General features: G+C 35.6%; 1 protein-coding gene across 1 annotated transcript in view; it reads left to right on the forward strand.

The window, feature by feature from the left end:
• Positions 1 to 200: 200 nt before the first annotated feature.
• Positions 201 to 17,509, forward strand: part of LOC136799986 (contactin-2-like) — a 61,026-nt gene continuing 43,717 nt past the window's right edge. Inside the window, exon 1 of the mRNA XM_067056610.1 lies at positions 201 to 327. The gene's annotated coding sequence lies outside the window, so the exon portion shown is untranslated. The remainder of the gene's footprint in view (positions 328 to 17,509) is intronic.

Consider the following 17,509-nt stretch of genomic DNA (forward strand, 5'->3'; position numbering starts at 1 on the left):
AGGGACTTTTTACCCGTTCTTTACTACTTTGACCCCTTAGTTGCTTGAAATTGAGAAATCTCGGGCTCAGCATAGTTCATTGTTCATTTTTTGGCGTTCTTGAGCCTCGTTGTTCTTGCAAAATTGTTCTTAACTTATAAAATAGACGAACTTTACACGACAAACTAATGGTATTGTTGGACCGAATCTATTTTTCTGTAGGCTCAAATTCAACGAGAATACCATAGCAACTGTCAATGGCAGCATTCAATGCTGATCACGAAGCGGATCAAATCATCAGGATCGAGAGGGGCACCACATTAGACGAATAACAACAAATTTTCTATTGTAAGTCTTGATAATTCGTCTTTGCAATAACCGATCATAGTGTTCTATTAGGTTCGTCCCCCCTCAAAAATTGGAAAAAACCCCACTGCCCCCCCCCCCCCCTTTTAGCCCCTCTAAGGTTTAGAAAAATACCCACTTTAAAATTGTGTGTTATGTTCTCTTAAATTTACAAACTTTTAAGCCTGTGTTCCTATTTTCCCTTACATATATGGAGGAAAAGAGTATTATAAGTCGATACTTTCCCATTTGCGCCCGGATTATTTACTTCCTTCTTCACTTCACTTACAAGCGAGAGGGGCCCTAGGCATTTTCGACTGTCAAGCGATGATTAACTTCTTAAAACGTTCGTTACCTACGAACTCCAATAGATTAGTTCTGCGTGCTATAAAGTGTTGTAGTCATCCAAAATGCTGTAATTCTGGAAGCTGGAAAGATGAATTTTCATTATTGGCAAACTATCCATAGAAACTTTGAGTCAGATTTATTGATTGATCTTTACTTCCCGTCTGTAGATTATGCTACCATTTTAAGTTTACTCATGTATGTCAGCAATTTTGCATTTTGGTTGCTCCTGACAACGTTAGACCTTTATTTCAGTACATCCCTGTTTCACAGCCCCGGTGAAACTTTTTTTCTTCATCGGGGATTAAAATCCCTATTGAAATCTCAATGGGAATAGAAATTGTTCCAAGGTTAAAAATCCAGTGGAGATGGGTTTAGAGTGCAATTTTTAGACATTGATTTTCGAGTGGAGATGAAATTAAAGTCAATTTCCCAGCGGGGCTGAAATTCCAGGGTATTTTCCCACCGGGGACCCAAATCTTTGCCAAATTTTCCAGTGGGGCTGGGATCCCAGCGGGTCTGTGGCACAGGGGTGTCAGTAATCTGATAATCTGATAAGATTTCTTCATCTGATAAAGGAAGTTTTCTCGCTATGTGTCGAAATTTAAGAAAAGATAAAAATATTTATGATATTTATGATGACTTTACCAAATACACTTTTTTATAAAAACAAACTAAGAACATAAGGTTTAGATGACCATAATATTAAGAACAAGCTGAGAAAATTTAAAAGTTAAAATTAAAAAACAAACATGCAATGTGGAAAAAAATGTAAAATTTCCTTTCACTTCAGTATTGCGCAATCTAGTGAGTCATTGGGAGAATAATCGTTGTTCTGTGGGGGTAAACTCGTATATGGTACGCGTCTCGCTCTTGTAACCACAGGAGCAATTTTTTAACATTTTGTATTATTAAGATAATTATATACTGTAATTGAAGAATTATTCTACATTTTCATCTGATGAAATTCAATTGTCACGCCCCTTATCATTTTACGAGTTAGGAAAGCTCCTTCAGCCAACCTCTTTTTTTAGGAAACCTCAAATTGTAATTAGTAAAGTTAATTTCAAAAACAACTCAATTACAGTAAGTATCTTCAACTTGAAAACAACAAAACCGCAACGGACTATTTATTTAGCCGCCGGTCAAAAAACTCATTTTCCCTTTTTAGGGTAATAGCCCACGTAATTATCTCCAGCCTCTAATACACTTAGAAAATTGCATAATTTATGTGGGATTATGTAGGAAATAAATTAAATAGGTCTATTTTGGTTAATATGCACAGCGAACGAGGGTATTCATTAAAATCTAGTAAACAACAAACCACAATAATTTTGGGCAATTGAATAATGTTTAATGTCATGACATTACACGTTTTTTTATAAGAACATCCAACATTTTTAAAGCATTCTGATATTATTAACTTTTTGGGTTTCAAGCCTAAAAGTGTTCTTAAACTTTTCTTATTTTTCGACTATTTTGTCAATTTTCCTATAGAATCAGCATTTTTTTTGAGTCCGCTAAGACTTAAAATGTTTTTGACTTGTTCTTGATGTCTTGGCTTCGAAGCCTTTATGTTCTTATATAGTTTGTTCTTATAAAAAAACACCTACCCTACTTTTAAGTGGAGACGTCAAGGAAATAAGCTCCTTGAATGAATTACATAATTTATGTGGGTTTTATTTGGGAGGGAATAAATTATGTGGAGGTATATGGAGTCAAACAACGAATTATTCAAAACATATTTATTTAGAACAGTCTTTAGCTTTAACAACCACAAATTAGTTTGTATACGACCGAACAATATGTATAATTTTCGTTCGTTTAACCTGATAACATCTGTTCATAATTTTCTTACGGTAAACCTCTGAAGGCGCTTGAAAATTAAACATCTGAGGAAAATATTCTGCAACAAGAATCTTGTTGTGCGCTGGAAAGTCACAAACTAAGTTTTCCTGATATGACGCCCTATTTTCAAACACAACCACGTAACTTTGTTGTCATTCCCAGTTCTTTTAGACGAGCGCGGTCCTTACGATTTTGAGATAGCTTATTCGTCAGATTGTTATGTTTTCACATATTCCTTTAGAGCTACAGTGTGGTGGGCAGAAAACAATCACAATCTGATCTCAGGTTACGTTCGTTTGGGCGTCAAAGGAGGGGACTTTTACTACACAAAAACTAACTAGAGAGGGCGTAGTAGTAAACCTGGGGGCGTACTAGGGCTGCAAGCTGGAGATTATGCGCCGCCTGATTTTCTAAAACGATTAATAAAAGGATAATTTTGTGAATTTTACGACCCTTTTTGGGACTAATTTGTCCGAATTATCTTTCAAGGGGAAAAAAATCTTCCTTTTTCATGTACCTCAGTGATACTGAAATTTAATTTTATGACTTTTCAAAGTCTCTCAGGTTCCGAAAAGGCACCCAGTGGCATATACCCGTACCCTTTACCTGCCTAGATGCTCCACCCCTCCCGGGTAGTAGATTAGTTGAGATTTAGTAAGCAATACAGTTAATTTGAGCGTTGTCAAATATGAGCGTTGACACGTCAGATAATGGTTTCATAAATTTCAATTGCACCAATATCATTCGAGAATTTACAAAAACAAGATAATTGTGATGTTTTCTATTAGCTTAAGAATAGACCATTGGAAATAATTATGTGAAAATGATTTCATACCCCACACTACTTCTTTTGGAGCGTAGCTGCCAATTGCCGCGCGGCTATTTTTTGTCCGTTTTACCACCCTTAACTCGATATCCTTTTTTTACAATTTTTTCTATTGTCTTTAGGTGCGAAAAAAAGAATGGGACGGTTTTAGGGTGGTAAAACGGACACAAAAATGCCCGCACGGTAATTGACGGCTACGGTCGAAAAGGTGTACATTGTCGCTAAAAAATCCCACTTTTTCGCAACAATATCCGACTGTATATACATAGTCTGTGAAATATTCAACGATATCTTTTTAAAACGCTGCTGGACCTCGATTGGAGCCTAATTCTAAGTCCCAAGTGAGGAAATACGTGAACCTGGCCCAATTTAATTGAAATTCATTGCACTTTTTATGAGAATATTTTTGAAGTCTTCGGATGTTCTCTGTTATGTTGTGAATTTCAACCTAAAATTTTTTTGAGTATTTTTGAGCAATCTTTTAAATTTGGTGTTTAAAGTCTAAAATGTTCTAAATTATTCTTGATATTTGCTCATCGAAGCATTAAGTTCTTTTCATATAGTTTATTCTTAGAGAAATTATTTTCTATATTTCGGTTTTCTTCGAATACGTAATTAAATACAGCATGTACCAAAAAAGTGGATACATGAGATGTCAAATGTTATGTCTGGTATACTGAATATTTCGATCTCAAAAACCTATTCAATTAAATGAATTGAAAGGGAATTGAATATCTAGTGAGTGAACAGAGACTTATATTCTCTTTTTAATTATTCTTAGCCCAGTTTAGGTAATGAGTTTTGAGGATTTTATTTTATGTACAAAATTTTCCACTTTTTTTTGGTACACTGTATTAAAATAAGACTCCAAAGTGGACCGCCACACTTGGCAGGCAGATTCTTTACGGAGATTGCGTAAGAAACCAGGACCTGTTTGAAGATCGGTCCTAGTCGCATTGGCTAAAATGATTAAAACACCCCTGTCTCACAGCGCCGGTGGAACTTTTTTTCTCAGTGGGGATGAAAATTCCTATTGAAATCCCAATGGGGATAGAAATTCGTTTGTTCAAAGGTTAAAAAATCCAGTGGGGATGGTTTTGGAGTGCAATTTTTAAACGTTTAATTTCGAGTGGGGATAAAAGATGAGTCAATTTCCTAGTGGGGCTAAAATTCCAGGGTATTTTCCTACCGGGAACGAAATTTCTGACAGATTTTCCAGTGGGGCTTAGGATCCCAGCGGGTCTGTGACACAGGGGTGTATTAAAATACCCTAGTCAATTATTATTCCCAAAATTAATTTTTCCGCTCAAATTCTCCACTTGCGCGTGCTTCAATCACACTTTTTGGGCTTCAATCTTTTTTGCTTGGAAAAAAAATTACGTCATAAATAATGTAGCGCACGAAAGAAAAGTTGAACACATTTTAACTTTGTTCAACCGTTACGTCAGATCGCGCCAATGGAGTTGCTTCATTTTTCTTTTGACCAATAGCGTGGAAGCTTTGCTCGAAAAAGTGCGATTGAAGTGCGCGCAAGTGGAGACCGGCCTTAATACTGCCGTCCCATGGTAAAACCAGGTAAGTCCAAAATTTGGACTTTTATAGCTTTTGCATAAAAAAATCCTAAAGGTATAAGGAATCATCCCATATAAACAGATTTTATGTAAGGGTTTCAAATTTTGCAATATGAGGACTTCTTTAAAAAAGAAAAAAAGGTAAGTCCACTTCAACGACTGAATTTACTACGATAAAACCAGGTAAGTCCATAATTTTTGCTTGAAAAAACTTGTATTAGGTAAGTCCAAAATTTCCAAAAAGTTGAAAATGGACTTACCTGATTATGCCTTTTTGCGATTTTCTCAAAATGAACCTCAGTGGACTTACCTGGTTTTACCATGGGACGGCAGAATAGCTAATTATGCAAACAATTCATTTTTCGAAGAAGAATTGCGTGGGCAGTACGTGAGTTACAACGTCATCTGTTAATCAAAAAACTTTAATGCGAAAACTTGATGATGAAAAATGAATTTCTAATGTCTAGAAAGGAAATCATTAAAATGTTATTTTTAAATTTGGCTGATTCTTGTTTTGAAATACACAAGGCGACTGACACCCTCGAGCTTCATTTCCGGGGGAGGGGGCACTTCAGGTAAGTGACCTACCGGACATGCGGCCCTTAAGGGTAAGTTTTTTGGACTTTGGAAAGTGCACTGTAAGGGTTGATTTGTGAGCAAGTGGGAAAAAGTGCACTGTAAGGGTATAAAATTTGGGAAATTACCAAATTTTGATGTAAAATGTGAGAAATTTCAAAAAATTTTGCTCTGAAAAGGACAAAAACTTTCGAAAAATTGCACTATAAGGGTCGATTTTCAGCCAAATTTTTCCTACACTGTAAGGGTCCGATTTTAGAGACCTGATTTTTGGCCGAACTTACGGTCGTTTTCAAAATCGAGTGCCCCCCCCCGGGCTTCATTAAAAAGCCCAACTTTTCTAACTCTAATACTCCTAACTCTGTCTCACCGCAGCATTGGAACTACTTCCTGTGGGAAAAAAATAAAAACTTACAAAATGTAGTTGACGCTCTATAATTTTCATCTGTTTTCATCACCCGATAGATGATACGTGTATGTTTTCTTGTTTGGCGGTAGTCTAGCAAGCTAGACGACTAATTCAGACATATTAGAAATAAAGCAAAAAAGTAAATTTTAGTCGTCTAGAAACCTTTGTGCACTAACTCCAAACAAAAAAAAATGTCAATATCGCAATTAAAATTTTTTCCCGCTCAAAAAGAATTCTTGAAAATAAAATGTGTGTGGTTTGTGTGTTAAAAATGTTTCATTTGAGTTGATTTTATTTTGAGAGTTTGTTGTTGCTTAATAAATTGTTTTCTCGCTACGCAAGTTTCTGCGTAGCTAGGCCCGGTATCTATAAGGCTGGAACACCGGATTCTTCCAGTCGTTTATACAAACTAAATCCCGTATCATTATTTGTGTTTATTATTAGTATTACATGCATTATAAACGACTCCAGTCTAGTTTGGCGGTGGATTTCAATTTTTTCAAATAATTTAAAACGTCGAATTAGGGAGCGTAAACTGTATTTCCAAAAGAAAAGAGATGAGAATTTTATTGGTAAAATTTCTTGATAAATGGGCTTTAATAGGTACCTGATGGTAAGTGATTTTTTTATACTAACTAATAAATTAAGTTTTTTATAATTGGATTATCCAAGAAAGTTTTAAAAGAGAAGTTTTAAAACTTTCTTGGATTATCAAAGTTGTTATAAAGTAGTCGCGCGGTCAGGCGCGTGCGTGCCACTTAATTATTTGATAATCCCACTAAACTCTATCCAATCCTTTTTTGACACATTTTTCTATTGTCTATAGGTCCGAAAAAAGGACTGAGACGGTTTTAGCGGGATAAAGCGGACAAAAAATGCCCGCGCGGCAATTGGTGGCTACGGTCGAAAAGGTGTATTTTTTTAAAAAGCGTTTAAAATAATCATCATGACCTACTCGAATAATTTGAAACAGTGTTCCCACGTGTCCGCTCTACCATAATTTATTACTTTAAAGGATGCACGTGGAAAGAACCTAATTATGCGGTTTTTGAAAGTCATTGCATGATTATGCAACCAACCACGTGCCAAGCAATTAATTAAAAGATAATTATACACATCCGTGGTTTCTGAACGACAATTTAAAAAATGACGGATACAGTTGTGCACTTAATTATGCTTAATTTATGCGGAAAATTTATTGCTGGAGACAATAGAACGTAGGTTTAGCGAGGGTAAATAATATTGAACTTTGCAAAGAATCGGAAAGACAAGATTGCGTGATTTATTAATTCTAACTCTCGTGTATTTTTGAATTCGAGTCTACAGTTGGCTCTCTATAATTCGCTCTAGATCTAGATACGAGCCCTGCGAGTGTATTCGGAATGGGTCCTACTCCCGATGGAGTAGGAATCACGGCGCTGACAGACTGCGACTTGACAGACGCGAGGCGACGACAAGCCATGGCGTATACCGTAACACTCGAACGACACTAGGAGAGCGATGCTCACGCGAGGCCGAGCCTCCTGAGTGCCACGGCACGTCACAATATCCGTCTAATCTACCCACACTCTTGCACCAGAGTAATGGTACCCAATTCCCCTCACATGGTATTGGTTTACCAAGGCGGAGGTACATTCACTTGCCGAGTGAATCGTAGTGACACAGTGGGTATCGAACTCGGGCCTCCCAGGTGGTGCTCAAGGATGGTAACCACTATACCACTACGCCTATCAAAGTTTTATGCTTTTATATAGTTTACTCTTGTAAAAAAGAAACGATTAAAATCATTTGGTCATCATGACCTACTCGAATAATTTGAAACAGTCTTTCCACGTGTCCGCTCTACCATAATTTATTACTGTAAAGGGTGCACGTGGAAAGACCATAATCGATCTTCAAGGGACCAAAAATGTTCTTCGAATTAGAGAAAGATTCGAATTACAGAGAGTAATTTAAGCCACTGTCAAACTGAGGGGACCAATGTTTTAGTTCAAGTTACAGAAAGATTCGAATAATAGAGGTTCGAATTACAGAGAGTTACCTGTACTATGACTACATTTTGGAGTTTTTGCCTCAAAACTCTTGTATCTTGCTTATTAAAAAGTGATTTCATTGTTATTTGCTTATTGTCAAATCTAACAAAATCAACATCTAACTGCATTAAAATGGGACCAGAAAAATCAAACACCATGGTCTAAGAGACCATTGAAGATTTTTTTGCTAACGTTGGAGATATCCTTTATTGAGGATTTCAAATTCTGTTTTCCTAAAGCTTGAAACTCATAGTTTCTCAGAAATATGTTTTCAAAGTACAGTATATGGCCCCCAAAACGGAGACGGCCCCCAAAACGGAGACGGCCCCCAAAACGAAGGTTTTCATTAAAATGAAGATTCTGACTTGTAGATTTATCAGAATTAAACGATTTTTGTTTATTTTGAAAGAATGATGGTTAAAATGAGCATGTTTTTGCTGGTTTGAAACAGATTCAAAATAACATATTTGCGTCCATAGGAAATATTTTAACACCAAAATTAGATAAAAATTGCATATAACTCACTCTAGCTCCTTGGATAATGTGAATGAGTTATGAAAACAGGGTATAGGAAACTTTCTACACCTAATGCCGTTCAGAAAATGCAAATACAGACTTTAGAGGCTGGGTAAAAGATATAGCATCTTGAAGGTCAACCAGTATTTTGGAGCCCTAGAATCAGCATTGACAAAACCGAAAATTCTAAATATGAGAAAAAGCAAAAAATCTTGGAATTCTATTCCTATCACCTTGAGTTGATAGTTTGTTTAAATAAAAAAAATTAACATTATATATAAAAATTTTCGCTGAATCAGCAAAAACGGCAAATTCTGTCATTTTTTTGCAAAACATAGGAGAAAAATATCTTTAAAGCTTAATATTTTCAGTTTCAGTTAAACTTTTTTCTAAACTTTTCACAGCTTATTCTATACATGAATGGAACTATTTTCAAAAGAGATTGGTTTTCAAAAACTTGATTAAGACGTTGTTAAATCAAAACTGTCATTTTGAAAATTTCTAAATTTTCAGTTTGGACTTTGCAATATCGAAAATCTTGAAATATTTCATAAAAATCATAAATTTTACATCCATCGGGTCGTAAATTTAAGGGGAAACACAAATATGTTCATAGTTTTTCCCCCTATTACCACTGGGCTTAATAATTTGATTTTAACTACACCTCCGTTTTGGGGGCCCCAAACCTGCATTTTGACAACCAGGGGTATACTGTAAAAATTTTATCAAATAAATTTATGCCCAAAACCCTCTAAATCATATTTCAAAACTATGGTCAAAATTTTGTATTCATATCTCTTAACCTTTAGAAGCCGCTGTCTTTTTTTGAAAAAGGCCAAAAAGTTCATCATTTTTTTCTGGAAATTTATTCTTTCAAAGGCAATTTCTGGACCAGGACAAACGATTCAGGTATCAACTTTGGTATCGTTGGAAAGCTCTTTCTCTCAGCTACAAAAAATAGCGGATTTTTTTTCTCTGAATCTCAAGTGGTCAGGAGTTATGACCAAAAGACTGTGTATCGGTAAAATGGCCTTTTCAAAACGTATATATACGTATTCTGGCTTCTAAGGGTTAAAGATATCTCGAGAAATCGCTAAAATTTCAAACCTCCGTTTTGGGGGCCATTAGAAAAAAGCTACCTATCTTTAAGCGATTGAAAAATATTGTTGAAATTTAAAATTTTGAAAAAGAACTTCCAGGAAATAAAGTAGAGATGTTAAAGGTTTTCATGCAGCAAAATTTTTTGTAAAATCTCTTTTCCTCTAGATTTGAGAGAAATTTCAAATTTGATCACTGTTTTGGGGCCACATACTGTAGAAAAGAGCGCTTCTTTCCAAAAGGGGTGAACCCGTGCGGTACAGTTGATGTTCTATTATTCGATACCCTCCGTTATTCAATAATTTGTCAACGCCATTAAGAAACTCTCTTAAACGATTATTTTGAGCGCAACGATGGAAATCAATACCTTGAGTCTTCAAGCGTTACTTTTATAAATAGATTAATTTTTTTATGAATTCATCTTGGAAACAATTACCATACATAGTAATAATTAGAAAACGAGGTAAGTGTTGCTCGTGACGTAATTTATGAAAAGGTCTATTACCCTTGAAAGTAGAATTCGAGAGTGACAACTGTATTTTTATCGTCCGGGACGATTTTAGACTCATTTTTCTGATGTGTTGGATAATATTTCGTGTCATTGCGGGTCATTCCCTATTTCTTTAAAAACCCAAGCACGTGGCCAAGAGATCGAGAAAATGACCTTTCCAGGGATATTCTCAGGTGCTTAATAAACGGAGGGGGGTAGAATAAACGAGTGGGGGTCGTAAAAAAACTTTCAAATTTCAGGGGATCTAATTACGGGAAGTGGTTGGAAACTACCTTTAAATACTTCCAAAATAAGGTAATTAAGATAAAATCTGGCTATTTAGAGCAGAATAAAGGACTCTTCTTTTGACTGCTGAGAATATTTTCAAAAATTCATCCGGGGGAAAAGGGCGTTAGAGATTAGGCAACTGGGAGTATTGGCTTTGATCATAAGTAGCGACCTGAGTTCTGCGACTGCGACTCCTGGACCAGTGAATTGAGAGCATTGTCTCGATTACGGCCGAGCAATGAGGACGATGATGATGATTTACCATCAATGGACGAGTCAAAAACCGAAAAATTCCATATGATTTCCCATAATAATATCTTACACGCGGTTATCTTTTCAACAAGCACAAAATCGTATTCTAATTCAAGCTGCATAAAGGTTTTTCGCATTCGAAACTCTGCTGACAGCTAATTTGAAAAGTTCTTAAGCTACAGTGTAGTCTTCGTATTTCGAACCTCTTTAAACTCGAATGTCTCCTTGACTCGAACAAGTGTTCTCATCCATTCAGATAACAATGTCTTTTCAACTTTTCTCCATATCTCGAAATTTCCAAGTTCGAACAAATATGTATTCGAATTATGGAGAGTCCATTGGAGTAATTTTGGCAAAACTCTGAGTCTCAATAAAATGTCACTTGTATGTTTCGCGGGGGGTTGCTGGCGCTCTGCCTCTTCGATATAAATATAACCATTAAAGATTTAATCTATATTCCGGAAGTAGAGTACTACTTGAGTATTCTCTACTATTTTTCATGATTATGTCGTCATCGATAAGATTTTCTTCCTGTCTTAAGGCCGATCTACACTTTCGCGCGAAATGAGCGACAGTTTTTTTCCTGAAGAAAAGATTATGTTATAAAAAAGTTTCGCGCGAACAAAGTTGAAGTAAGTTCTACTTTTTTCATCCGTTACGTCAATTTCGGCCAATGGAGTTGCTTCATTTTTCAACCGACCAATGACCTTACAAAAACGTCAAAAAGTTTTCACTCGTGTCGCGCGAAAGTAGAGACCGGCCTTTAGGGATAAGCATAGATTAAAATTAGGATTATTTTCTTTGTTGCTATGGATACTCTTTGAAGCGGAACTCAGTAGTTAAAATACGTTCAGCAATGGAGGTTAATTCAACCATGCAATGTGAATGAACTTATGAGACAGTTTACGAATGGTTTCTCTTTTATCAAGTGTGTTAATCTGATGTGGACCACCAGGAAACAAGGCCAGTGCACTCTCATCTTATTGGTTGGTCTTGTCGAAGTTACATTCACTTGGCAAGTAAATCACATCATTAAGTTAGAATCGAACCCTGACCCCCTCTGCGCTCAGCGCTCTGAAGTCCGAAGTCTTGGTAAAGCTAGGCGCTATATCGAAGAAGTCTTTCTATGATACACTTTTTCGACCGTAGTCATGTGGTCAGGCGCGTGCCACTTTATTATTTAATTTACCACCCTAAACTTGATCTAAAATCTGTCCAGATATAATTGGCAGTGGAAACAAGAATGCCTGCAACTTTTGATAGTCAAATATAATTATGGGAATTTTTTTTTCTTGTTTTGGAGAATTAAAAGCGCTATATTTGAATGTATTTTTGGTTGAAAAATTCGCAATTTTTAGCGGTTAAATTTGCGATTGCAAAAATTGAGCTTTTTTTCTACTTATGCTATAACGTTCATTTTTACACCAGTGGTAGTTCGACCTTGGTTAAGAAATTTGTCAAATTTCAAGGCAAACAAAAAAGTCCTTCGGAAGATATGGGACCCGAAATACCCCTAGTCTGAATTGCAGACCTCTACAAAACCGCAGGTAGTAAAGGTCTGCTTAATAATCTACCAACCGCTTTCCGATTCGGTTTTTTTTTATTGTATTTTACAGAATCTTGGCGAGTGTAAAGTTTTAACGCGAGTGAAGTCGAGTTGACTAGATTACGTCATTCTTATTTGCTCAGTACGATTGAGAGAATGATAAAAATCAATAAAGGCGGCTAACTCGCGTGAGGAAAACAAGATGGCGGAGGGGATAATCTTGTTACCTCTGCCAGAATAGGTCCACAAATTCCTGGGACAGGAATTTTTTCTCTGCTAATCTGCAAGAAGTAATTAACAGAAATTTACAAAATCAATGCCTCCAAAAGTTCATTTGTTTGCCAATCGTGCAAAAAGAGTTTGACAAAAATTAAGGCATCATTTTTTGCATTGGATAATAATTTTTGGTGCAAAGGGTGAATCCTGAACACAAAACATTGGTAAGGATTATTTGTCTTGTGATGATTGACTTTCAACTATGAAACTGTGAGAACTGTCAATGTTGGCAAGGAATATGAAATATATACAGACCACCTCCGTGTGCCATCTGGCCATGGGTGGATTAAAACCTTTTATTAAAAGTCACTTCTTTTGGTGGCATTCAGACTTTGAAGCTTATCCTGCTTTAGATTTGATCTGTAGCATCACGCTTCACCTTGTCTTGATAATTTTCAGATAAATTGAAACAAACAATTGCCAAACAAACTCTGGTACTTTTTCTTGATTTCAGAAGAAATACACGTAGATTTGGTCAAGCAACATATTGTAAGAAAAAAAACAAGAATAGTTTACTGTATTATCAGAGATATCAAACTATCAGTTTTTGGCAATAAAAATCTTCTATATTTCCAAGTCAAAACATTTGAATTGAGATAAAAGTGAAACATTTAAAGACATAAAAAATCAGGAATCAGCTCACAAAATTTTTACGAGTAATCTCTTGTTCATTTTTCTTATCTAATTATCTAAACTTATTCTCAGTCCCCGCAAGGAATTTGACAGTAATATTGTGTTTGTTAGACCATGACTTCAATGGTCTACCAGCTCTTTTACCTTTAGAACCAGAAAATTGATCACACAATGCACAATTATCTTCATGCCTCTGTTGAGAGTTGCAAAGTTCAATTTGAGGGATGATACCACGGTATATGTGTTTATTAATTTTAGACAAACACTTTCCTGCAACGTACACGGTTTAGGTGGATATTTTCTTTTTCTTATATCCTCGTTAATATTAACATCAAAGTATTTGAATAAAATATCTTTGTAGTGAACAGCTTTTTTACATTCTCTGCCTTTATCTAATTTCCGAGAACAGATTCGACAAAGTCCTTCCAAGATTTTTGAATGTGAGGCATAATCCATTTCTCTGGTGAAATTAGAGTCTCGACAGGGTTAACAGTTCATATTCACCAAATAATCAACAAATAACAAATAAGTTATAAAACAACAACACACAGGAGGAATGAGGAAGGAAAACAGTATCCGTGCGCCCATCTATTTTCTAAATTTAAACTCAGCTCTGTACACTACACTCCTATGTAGAATACTTTGAATTTTTGGCGCTCTACATGGTTTCAAATTAATTAGAATTTATTAGAAGAACAGGAAAGCATAGTTTATTAGGGTTCTTGTGGCTGCAGGGTGTATGAAATTCAATCTAGGGTGCCAAATTTTGAAGATGAGTGCCAAACCTGAAACTCTCTGAAAAGATTCTTTAATATTGTTAAAAATCAGGAAAATTAAAATCAATCATGAAAAAATTCAAAATTACCATAAATTTCACTCTTCTTTGCAGTAGGTTTCATGGAATCCATATCATACACCCCCATCATATTTTCCGAGATTTCTTGATTGAGCCATTAAAAACAACGATAAAATTATACTTTATAGCAAGCCTAATTATGTGGCTTTACCATCCAATCAAAGAGCATGGCATAAAATATGTTTTTGCTTTCAATATCATAAAAATTATAGCATGAGTCTATACAAATTACAATTTGGCTCTTCGCTGCAGCCGCCATGTTGTTGTTCCTTCTCGTAGACATGCATCTTCAACAAAAGAAAATTATTCTTTTATCGAGAATCAAACCAATCGAATCAAATCGAATGCAATCGACCGATTGAAATTCGATTGTCGAACGCAATCGAACTGCGAGATTCTAGGTAATATTTGATTGGTTACATCTATGTGTTGAAAAAATAATTGATATATCATGAAAATCTGATGATCTCCAGTGATTTGCAACAACTTCTAACACCCCTAAATATACCACTGGAAAGTTACCCTTATGAGAGTTACTCCTACAACTGATCGACTACGTCATCCTTAATTTAATGTTGTCACCCATTCTCACTACTAGGTCTTAAAACATCAATTGTGGACACGGTTGATGTTTTTTATCCACAGTCAATCATTTTTATAGACAGTCAATATCCAAACATCGACTGTCAATACTTTTCATCAACTGTCAATATCCAGATATCAACAGTCAATATCCAGACATCAGCAGTCAATATCCAAACATCGACTGTCAATATTTTTCATCAACTGTTGAGATTATTTAATTGACTGCTGATGTCTGGATATTGACTGTTGATATCTGGATATTGACAGTTGATGAAAAGTATTGACAGTCGATGTTTGGATATTGACTGTCCAGAGAAATGATTGACTGTCCATAAAAATGATTGACTGTGGATAAAAAACATCAACCGTGTCCACAATTGATGTTTTCAGGCCTAGTAGTGTCTGGTGAAAAACAGAAAAATATGTGAGGGGGAATCGCTGTTTGAATAGACTATAACTGGAAACAGCTCATTGCACGTACCAGGTGTGAGGCTGAGGGTATAAACTTTTGAAATCTCCAAATAAATTAACAGTCCATAATTTCTGGTCAAAAACACACAAACAATCAAGAGGGATGTATCAATTGTGATAACGAGCAAGTTCATTGATTTTGAGGTAATGGAAATGCCCTCATATTATTAAGCTATGCTAAGCTCAGAAACATTGACATGGATTTGATGAAATAATGCAAAACATAAAAATATCAAACCTTTTGGAGCACTGAAATATGTGTACTTTCCATTTGCAAAAGCTCTCAGTAAATTGATTTGGGGCTCTCGAAAAAATGGGATACCAAACTGGAAAGCCAAATTTTGTAATGTTGTTTCTTCATCCAGTTCATCCATCATTACAAAACCAGTGTCAAGTGTGGACTCCTTGAAAATCTACACAATCACTTCCTCGCTACAATTTTGATTCCTTTGGAAAATCTATTTTGATTTCTAAATCACATCGGATAGATTTCCCTTTAGAAAGCGTTTCGCAAGGTCCAAAGTCCGCTCTCACCAACTAAAATACTCCTTTAGTCGATATACGACTAAGAGCAGCATTTCTGTGGAAAGAGGATCTACCCTCTATTAAGCATCCTCTAAAAGAAGCACGGATTCGTTAGTGGATTCGAGCAGCCTAAAATACCCCACTTTTCTGTGAAATATCAAATCTCCAACTTATTACTAAAAACAGGGGGTAGTGATATGATTGATAAAACAGTTTTTCGATCATAACACATTTTACGATCTTTTTAATGACCTCATAGCCAAATTGTGTTTAGTGTTTTGGCTTTTTGGGAATTAGCAAAATTCTTTAATGACTTAAAAATAACAAAGGCAATATAAGTCCATGCTTATCTTTTCAATAAAAGCAATTATACTGTGATTTCACTTCGTTTCGAAATAATCAATGATACCAATAATATATACCATAATAGATACCAAAAAATTTCCATAATTATATTTGACTATCAAAAGTTACAGGCATTCTTGTTTCCACTGCCAATTATATGTGGACAGACTTTAATCCTTTTTTTACACTTTTTGCTATTGTCTTTAGATGCAAAAAAAAGTTTTAGTGTGGTAAAACGGCCAAACAAATCTCCGCGCAGCAATTGGCGGCTACGGTCGAAAAGGTGTATTTTACAACAGCCAACTAATTTTATTGCCGTCTAGCTTACCACTACTGTTGTAATTATATGATTCTAAAATCGCGTCAAAATGGTGGGTGTACTTGCATAAAATTTGAATACTATTTTCCCGTGCCAATATTTTTATGATGTCAGTTTTATAATTATGCAAGTTGTTGACTACTACGGTATTTGATGACATAATTAGTGTCAGTTTTCTTAATTATGATAATTAATGCGGTCAAAATGTTCCTCTCTCTCTCGGAGGCTTAATGATGCGGTTCAATTATCTTCAAAATGATAAAAATAGAAAATAATCTGAGCGGATGTGACGATTACTGGTCTTGATTGTAAACAACCTTTTATCAGTAGAAAATTCGTCGGTGAAAAAATTGCTCGATCAAAAATAATCGTCGGCAAAAAATGTCGTCGGTGAAAAATTTGTCGATAAAAGATTTCGTCACCAAGCGTCACTAAGTAGGCTTATAGCAGAGACACAATGAGGCGATCCTATCGTCTACTCAAGGTCACTAAAAAGGGGATTATTTTGAAGGCGGGAGGTTAGCCCGGGTTGGAGTAAGCAGTGGCGGAGGGTGTTTACAGTATCTGTTCCAATCCCTACCGCCACTATTTTTCCTATAAACCGCCCTGACGCCCTGCGTTTACTATCCCTCTGACGCTAACGAACAATAGTATCGTCTAAGGCACGATTGGAAAAATGCATGGTGCAAATAAAGTATACACGTTTTTTATAAAAACAAACGATATAAGAATAAAAGATGATAGTAAAAATATTGAGAACAAGTTAAGAACATTTTAAGACATCGCGTACTTTAAAACACCTTATTTCTTATGAATCTGCACAAAACATGCACATAAAATCATGTATTTGGGTAGAAGGCTTCAAAATCTTTGCATGTTCTCATAAAAAAAACGTGTAGGTCCAGAGCACAATCGGGTTCAGTTTGAACGTTGAAGTTTGAATGCGAAGTGATAAAGGGTTATTTCAAAAATTTACCCCTTAAAGCTTTTATTTTTACATAAGTGTTCCCGTTTCATATCAGACACATATTTCCTATCAGGACAGTGTCTCCCTATTATTATATTGTGCTGATATAAGCAAAAGTTATTTTCTTTTCCTCTTTCTGACCAATCTTGCTCCACATCCGTGTCAATCCAATGTGAAAAAGCTTGTGAATTAAAATTGATGAGTAAGCAAATGATATCACTCTTATTTAAAAACAAGCAGAATGCTTTTTTTTTTGAATTTTCAAAATTTAACCTGTAGAGACACTCTGTTAGGGGGGGGGTTTGTAGGGGTTCGAAATACCGTTTTCCCGTCAAAATTTTTGCTGAATCCCGGAATCCCGAAAATTGAAAAAATAATAACACCGTCACACCGGCTTGTACAGGGCAAAA

This window comes from Clytia hemisphaerica, unplaced genomic scaffold, assembly GCF_902728285.1.
Source record: "Clytia hemisphaerica strain Z4C2 unplaced genomic scaffold, Clytia hemisphaerica genome assembly, whole genome shotgun sequence".
Classification (NCBI taxonomy): domain Eukaryota; kingdom Metazoa; phylum Cnidaria; class Hydrozoa; order Leptothecata; family Clytiidae; genus Clytia; species Clytia hemisphaerica.